Source organism: Ochotona curzoniae, unplaced genomic scaffold (genome assembly GCF_017591425.1).
Source record: "Ochotona curzoniae isolate NIBS_2020 unplaced genomic scaffold, NIBS_Ocur_1.0 contig_533, whole genome shotgun sequence".
NCBI lineage: Eukaryota > Metazoa > Chordata > Mammalia > Lagomorpha > Ochotonidae > Ochotona > Ochotona curzoniae.
This window is the reverse complement of record NW_024466462.1, coordinates 1-7,500: the sequence shown is the minus strand read 5'-3', so window position 1 is coordinate 7,500 and position 7,500 is coordinate 1.

Below are 7,500 nucleotides of genomic sequence, written 5' to 3'. Positions count from 1 at the left end.
GTCGTCTTCCCTGCTGTTGCCGCCCTGCCCCCCCCCGACTACCGCAATCCTCCCCCCCCCCCCCCCCCCCCCGGCCGCCACCGCCGCCGCCGCCGCCGCCGCGGCCGAAAGGACCCACCCTGCCCCCAATGGTACGCCCCCATCACTCCCGACACACCCAACAGCACCCACATTTCTGCTTCCCGAATGCCCCTACCTATGTCTGCCTTGCTGCTGCGATGCGATGCTGGAAGCCTGACCTTCCTGCCACCATCTACTTCCATTATGTGCCCTGGTCAATAAAGTTTGCCTCTGAGCCACTAACTTCTGCTTGAGCCTGATGATTCGGTGAAACATTGAGTGAACCCAGGCGTGTGCCCTCCGGGTGGGTGCGTGTGTGGATGCTGGCCGGCTGGCTGGCTGGCTGGCTGGATAGCGGTGGGTGGCTTTTAGGGAGGACTCAACTGACCCAATGACTGCTTTGAGACTAGCCCATGCCAGCCCCTCTTCTTCCCTCTCCCATCCACCACACGACTGGCCTTCACCCCAAGCCGACTTTGGGGAGAGTCCTTCCTGCTTCTCCTTGGTATCCTGGGATCTTGCTTAGTTACCCTTGGGGGGGGGGAAGGGAAAGGAAGGAGGGAGGGAGTACGGCGTGGCAGAGATTTCTCTATCTCATGGCGAGACGACCACCTACACATAGGTACCCACCACTGGCTGCTTGTGCTGTGCGCGGGGGGGGGGGGGGGGGTGTCCCAAAGCCCTTGGGCCAGCTTCTGCTGGAACGGAGAGAGGGACATCGTTTCAGACCCGCCTAGAGCGGCCTGGACTTCAGCGCCACTGCCGCTGTCGTGCCACCATGCCCACCGACCCCAGAGTCTGCCAAGAGCGCTCTACTGCCTGTTGAACCCCGCGATATAGGTGGAAGTGAAAGCTGCCGAAAACCGGTTTCTGTCCAGAGTCCCTTCAGAAAACACAGTCGTGTGGCACCGAGAGAGATTCAGCATTCAGAACCGTCTGCAGTGCTCCCTCTGTTCCTTCACCAAAGTTCTGACTTCTCTACTCATCCCGCAGAACTTGGTGAAAGAGCGCCAGAATCGAAGGTGATGGGAATCATGTGTGTGGAGTTGAGGACGTGTGCCTATCAGGCTCTTGTGACCGTGGTGCGGAGCATGCTACTTTTCCTACAAGTTTCCCTTAGGTTAGAGAACACTGGAAATGACATCTCTCCCCTCCACCCTCCACCACCACCACCACCACCACCACCACCACCACCACTCCCCATCGTTGTCTATCCTGACACAAAGGTGCCCCAGACAGACAGTGTCGGTAAATTCAACTCACTCACTCACTCACTCACTCACTCACTCTCGGAATACAGATCATTTGAACTTACATTCGTGATTTCCACCATTTATTTATTTATTTATTTATTTATTTATTTATTTATTTATTTATTTATTTATTTTCTCCTCACTTCTCTCTCTGACCTTTGGCTCCATTTCTCGTCAAAATGCCATGTAAACACCCCCGGATGGGACTCTGAGGTCCATTGGTTTAGTATGTTGATGTTGAGGTTCTGTGCAAATGTAGTCAGAAATGCTTAGTCTTCACACACACACACACACACACACACACACACACACACACACACACAGAGGTTTGAGGCAAAAGCTGTTGACAAACCTGTTTGTATCCTAAACAGAGTTGTGTGGCACTGAGAACCAGGATTCCATACTTTCTGGAATGTTCTGTTCACCAATATTCTGGGTTCTCTAGGCTTTCATTTGGGGGACAAAGTCCTGAACTGACTGCTGAAGTGGTGGAAGATTTTCTCTCTCTCTCTCTCTCTCTCTCTCTCTCTCTTTCTCCTTTTTTTTTTTCCTTTCTTTTTTTTTTTTTAAACAAAGAAAAACAGCAATGTTGTCATGACACTGGTGGAAGAGCGGTTTCAACATTTTTGGCTTGCTCGCTTGCTCTCCGGCTCTCCCCATCCTCTGTTATCTATGTCTGCTTCTTGGAAGGACACAGCACAGCGACAAGGAGAAAAGGGAAGGAACTTGTGGGTGGAAGAATTTCATCAAAGAACTGGCTCTTTTGCTCATCCCTCTTCTTTCCTCCCATCTCCTTCTGACACACCCGCTCCTCCCTTCCTTCCCCACTCCAAACAAACTTGCTCACAAGTATTTCTCTCTTTCTCTCTCCCTCTCCACCCCGCCACCCCCCCCCCCCGCAACCTCTCTTTCCCATGATTGACTTGCAAATGAATAAATAAATGAATAAATAAATGAAAACACACGTTGGGCCCGGCGCGGTGGCGCAAGTGGTTAAGGTCCTCGCCTTGAACGCCCGTATGGGGTCCCATATGTGTGCCGGTTCTAGTCCCGGCAGCCCCGCTTCCCTTCCAGCTCCCTGCCTGTGGCCCGGGAGAGCAGTCGAGGACGACCCAAAGCTTTGGGACCCTGCACCCGCGTGGGAGATCCGGAAGAGGCTCCTGGCTTCAGATCGGCATAGCATCGGCCGTTGCGCTCACTTGGGGAGTGAATCATCAGATCTTCCTCTCTGTCTCTCCTCTCTGTATATCTGCCTTTCCGATTAAAAAAAATAATAATAATAGTAAAAATAAATCTTAAAAACACACACACACACACACACACACACACACACACACACACACAGACACACACACACACGCAAGAACAGACCTGGCTTTCACATTGAAGGAAAATGTAACTAGTTTTATGCCCACTTTAATGTCCACACTGTTTGGGGGAGTGGTGATGGAGATCTTATTTTGCTGCCTTCAGTGGAGAGAAAAAAAAAAGGGGGGGGGGCTTTCAACACAGGGTTACTCAAATCCAGTAAACGTTCCTAAGGGGTGCAGTAATTGGGGAACCGGGTGGCAACAGTTGGTCGCTACGCCGCAAAGGTGAGCGCGATTGTGCCGAGACAGGTGAGAGAAAACACTTAAAGCGGGTGCTTGATTTTACTCGGACACTGTCAGTAAAAAGCAGTCCTCTCCTGTCAGTGGGTCCTGGCTAATGAACCACTGTGACTGAAGCGAAACATATCGGAAGGCGGCTTTGTTATGGAATACGCTGGGGTGCACCGGTGACACCCAAGAGCAGAAAAACCAAGCCCAAAGAAAAAGTGCCTGCCTGCCCGCCCCTCCGCCTACCACTCCCCTCTCCCTGTCCCCACCCCCACCCCCCGGCCCCAGCACCAGGGAAGGAAGGAAGGAAGGAAGGAAGGAGGGAGGGAGGGAAGCTGTGTTTAAGTGATGGTGGGTGGGTCTTGTGTACATCTTGCAAGTCACCTCCCCTCATCCACATCTCCTTTCCAAGGCCGGAGCCAGCCAGAGACAGAGAGAGGGCCGGGGCCAGAAAGCAGCAGCCTTTGTTTTGGAAGCCACTGGCCTGTGGGACTCAAGCTCTCCAAGAGGCCTCATTCATTGCCTTCATTGAAATGCAGACGGTTGGTTCACTTTCTCTCTACTCCACCCAGAGCCATGCATACCTGCCCTCAGGCGTTTGTCAGTGAAAGGATCTGCCTCTCTGACTTGGGGCAAAGGTCAGCCAGAGTCTGTCACTCACTCCCCTTCGCTCTGGAACTACAAAGTGGGATCTGGCCACTGCTTTCTGACTGGCACGGGGCAGACCGTGAGTGGTTCTCAGGAACGACTCCCTTCTGATGTGGCCTTTCCATTGGCATATGGATTCACTCTCCCATCCACCACCTGAACCATGTGAATGCGCGTGATGAACCTGTGGGTGTATGTCTGTCACTCAAACAAGCAGAATCGCTCAACATCAAGCATCCCTCCCTCTCGATACAGCAATCTAGCTGAACCTATTACTTCCAAACACCTGAAGTGAACACCTTACCTGTCCTTGTGTAGGTGCGGCGGGCGGGCGGGCGGGCGGGGTGGGGGTGGGGTTGACAAGGGCTCAAGCTGATCGCGGTTGCAGGAATATGCTAACTAACTAGGCCCCATGCCCCGTGCCAGGCCCAGTTCTCTGCTTGGATCGGCATTGGACCGAGCGAACAGGACACAGCAGTCCGGAGCCTTGGCCAGAGTCTCGCGCTGCTTACATCTCACAGTCGGCGCCTGTTTAGAAAAGAAAAAATTCATCCATCCATTCACCCATTTTGTTTTTATTGGAAACACGGATATATATATATATATATATATGGAGAGAGAGAGAGAGAGAGAGAGAGAGAGAGAGAGAGAGAGAGAGAAGGAGAGACAGAAAGAAATATCTCCTGCCCGCTGGCTGGTTCACTCTTCAAGTGGCCACAACAAACAGCCACAAAAGGGCAGAGCCAAAACCAGGAGCCGGGAGCTTCTTCCCGGTCTCCACCATGCAGGCGGGTGGGTGGAGAGTCCCAAGGGTTTCTGCCGTCCTCGACCGCTTCTCTAGGCCACAGGCAGGCAGGGAGCTGGGCGGAAGTGGGGCATCTGGGACATGAACCGGCGACCATTGGGGGATCCCGGCGCGTACAGGCCGAGAAATTTCGCCACTAGGCAACCGCACGCCTGGCCCAAAAGACAACTCTTGTCTTCCCCTCGTCTTCTTGTCTGGTCCGGGGAGATGCACGCTGTCGACATGTCTGGCCCGGGCCTTGTATGTTTGGCACATACGGACGGCCTGATGATCTATGGGTAACTTGCTGTTTTAGTCCAGGCAGGCCTTAACGTGGTGCTCTCCGACGGGAGCTACAGCCTAGCTGACAGGGGGGAGTGCCTGCCTGCCTGCCTGCCTGCCTGCCCGCCTGCCTGCCTGCCTGCCCGCCTGCCTGCCTGCGGTGGTTTCCCTAGCAGGCAGGACAGTCTTGGGACCGTCTGGGGGCTACTGCGGTCTGGCCTGCCTGATGTGATTTTCACCCAGTCAGTCCCGGAACTTTGCTGACAGCTGGGTGTTGCGGCCTAACCCGGCTGGCCCGCCTGCAACGCACCCATCTCTTCTTTTGCGTGACTGGGTGCATCGCCCTAGCTCGATTCTGGCTCTCACGCTCCCTCTGCCCCAGTCTCCTCCGTCCCTCCGTCCCCCCCCCCCCGTTCCTGCGTGAGCCAGTGGGTGCTGTGGCACAATCTGAGATGGCCAACCTCACAGTCCCAGCTATCGCCATCGGGCTGGGGTACAGCAGCCTAGCCTGGCCTGGTCCACCACCAGCCCTTCTGTGAACTGGGGGATGCTAGCCAGTGAACAGTTCAACCCAGCCTGGCTTGCGCCCCGACCCGGCCTGGCTATTTGTATGTGTGTTTTGGAAGGCAGCTCTCCTCTGCGCTCGCATCTTTTTTTCTCCCTGACAAAGTTTCATAGGCTCTGGGACTCTCCCAAACCCTCTCCTCCCCGCATTGAATTCCTCCACATTGTCACACTGGTACAGATCATCTCCGGTCACGATTCCTTCATTGCGGTTATGGACCATGCAGAGGGCGCAGCATCTTATTGCCCAGATAAACTCAACAGTTTCATTTCTGAGGGCCACAGATAGGATGACCCAGCTGTTTCCTACCAGAACGAGATACAGAGAGAAAGGTCTTGTGCCTGTTGCTTCACTCCCTAGAGCTGAGCTCATCTGAAGCCAGGAACTTCTTCTGGGTCCCAGGCCTTGGACCGTCCTCTACTGCTCTCCCAGGTCCCCAGCAAAGAGCTTGGGAGGTGGAGCAGCAGCCGGGTTAGGAACAGGCCCCCATATGAGATCCCGGTGGATGCAGGGCCAGGATTTAGTCGCTATCCTAGGGTGTGGAGGGGAAGAGTCGCGGGGTCGGTTGGTTCACCATTTCTCATCCTGTGGAACTAAAGGGAAAGGGCGCTCTGAGGGAGAGATCCGGGCGCCTGTGCCCGAGTGGTGGGTGTTGTGTGCGGTCGGCTCTGCTCTGCCGACAAGTCAAGGGGACTTGAGGACGGCAGAGCAGGAGGACATACGGGCCGGCCTGTGCCCTTCCTGCGCTCCCGGATGCCTAAGGAGTTCTCTGTGGTTGATTGGGAGTTAAAAGATAATACGCCGCCGCCGCCGACACGAAGGCCTCGGCCTCGCAGGTGGCCTTGCCTGACACCTACTTCTCTCTCCCTCCGTGTTCTGGACCCTGGAATCCCGGCCTGGCTGCTCCCTTTCTCCTTTTCCTCATCTGGACCTTACCTGCAAATGGCGAACAGAGAAGACTGAATTATTATTCATTGTTGTCACATTCTCACTAACTCAATTTCAATCAATCTGTCTCTCCCTCCCCCTCTTTTCCTCTCTCTTCTTTCACGTCTCTAACCTGTTTCCATGGCACATCTTTTCTGTCCCCGAGGAGGAACTTCTTGGGTCTTGCAAGAGCTCACAGGAAGGACAGACAGACGCAAGGGCGCGGCAGTATTCCTCCACTTTCAAGTCCCTGTGGCTCCACTTCTGATCCGGCTCCCTGTTTGTGGCCTGGGAAAACGGTGAAGGGTGGCCCAAGTGTTACGGGACCCTGAACCTGCGTGGGGAGCCTGGAAGAAGCTCCCGGCTCCTGGATTTGGGTCGGATCCAGTCAGCTCCGGCCGTGGTTGTGGCCATTTGGGGAGTGCACCGGCGGGCGGATGGAAATCTTTCTGTCTGTCTGTCTCTCCTTCTCTCTGCAAATCTGCCTTCCCGATGAAAATAAGTCAACTTCAAGGGGGGGGGGGGGCGGGGGACGACAACAGAAAGCGAAAGTAAAACAGTTGGGGGGGGATACTGGCATTGTGGCACCACCGCACACACGCTCAACAGCCCGTCAGCAGACACACTGGCCTTGCCGTATGGGAACACCGATTTCATCTTGTTCCTGGCTCCTGGCTTCGGCCTAGCTTGGCCTCAGCTGCTGCGACACAGGAGGGAGAGAGTCCTTCCACACTTTGTGACAATGCCGCCTAGGGAGGGCCATCCAGGGAGAGACAAGGATGGAGGAAAGGTCTCTTGGCACATATTGTGGGAACGGACTTGGGGTGAGGCGCTGACTGGGTTTTAGCTGTGTGTATAGGGAAGTCTTTGCTGTCCCAACGTGGTTGGGAGCATTGAGATGGACTGAACTGGGTTTCTGATTTTTGTGAGGCAGTCTCAGTCTCTCTCTCTCTCTCTCTCTCTCTCTCTCTCTCTCTCTCTCTGTCTCTCTCTATCTCTCTCTGTCTCTGTCTCATTACCGGATGAGGTTCCCCGGGAGAGCTGGGCCTGGAAACACATGGCCCAAGGGATGAATCTGGAACTGACCCCTGGGCTCGAGACTCAGCGTTGTCGTTGTTATCTCTTGCCTTTGCTCTTCCTGCTCCCCCATCCTTCATCTTCCCCGCCCCATCACAGCCCCAACTAACTCCACACCGGGAACCGCAGCGTGTTTCAAGAATCGAATCGCGGGGTCTGCGCGCCATCTAGTGGCCACAGTATCGGATCGGACATGAGGCGAAAGCCAAGATGGCGCTGACGGCAGAGGTCAAGATGGCGCCCGCATGTAAACTAGTCTCAAGTCTCGCGGGGCCTCGGGGTGGCGGTTGGCGTGGAGTTTGGGGG